The following is a 1,006-nucleotide window of genomic DNA, read 5'->3' on the forward strand; positions in this document are numbered from 1 at the left end:
TGGGACACTCAAACCCCTCCACCACGATAAGGTGGCAGCCCAAGGAGAGGAATATCAAACATGTTTTTAAAAAAATCAATTTATTTTTAAAATCCTATTTACGTTGAAACTTTATCTTCTTTTTACTTACCATGTCTTATTTCAAAGTAGAGAAGCCCGATATGCAACGTCTTGTTAAAAATGGAGGCTTGTGAAGAGGGGCGTGGCTTCTTCCAAGTTTCGTCTTTAACCCAACCGATTGGTTAAATCTACCGAACCCCTGACCCGACAGACGTGTTCAAGCTGTAAACCTCCGGTAAATTTCTGACCCAACTCTTGCGTTATGAATTTTGACCCAATATTTGGTCAAACTAACCCAACCACCCAACAGCTTCAACCCAGAAATTGGGTTATGAAAATAACCCAGCATTTTTTACTGTGTAAAATGTGTAAATTGGTGTTCGAAGAGGACATATTTTTAAGCGTTTGCATGGATGTTTGTTTCATTATTATTTCCAGTGAAATCCAGTCCTAATTCATCCTGACATACCTTCTGGTATCTATTTCTCATAGTGTAGAAGCTGCACATATGAATATTGCATAGCGGTGCATCATTCAGTAAAAGCTTTTATTGTAGCGGCTCTGAAGTTGAGTAGAGAGAAGCGGGGGTTACACCAGGCTGTGTTTTTAAGACCAGAGCAGATTCTTTTAAAAAGTAGACTAAAGTAGACTGATTTCCTTCATATTGACAACTTGTAATGATTTATTTTGACAATTTTCTGCATCAGCAACCAGAACAGAAAGSCTGSTCTGCATGTTGGGTTTGAATTTATATCCTAATGCACGTTTTGGTCATTAAAACCATTACTTCTAGTTTGATCATGACTGTATTTCATGTGCATGCCCCCTGCTGTGCCCGTCAGGCTGCCGGAAGGGAAGATAAGTAGACAGGAGGACACACATTGGGTTTCTGCAGGGACCGACACGGACCGCATCCGGCAGCAGCAGCAGCAGCAGCAGCAGCAGC

Source organism: Poecilia reticulata, linkage group LG7 (assembly GCF_000633615.1).
Source record: "Poecilia reticulata strain Guanapo linkage group LG7, Guppy_female_1.0+MT, whole genome shotgun sequence".
Lineage (NCBI taxonomy): Eukaryota > Metazoa > Chordata > Actinopteri > Cyprinodontiformes > Poeciliidae > Poecilia > Poecilia reticulata.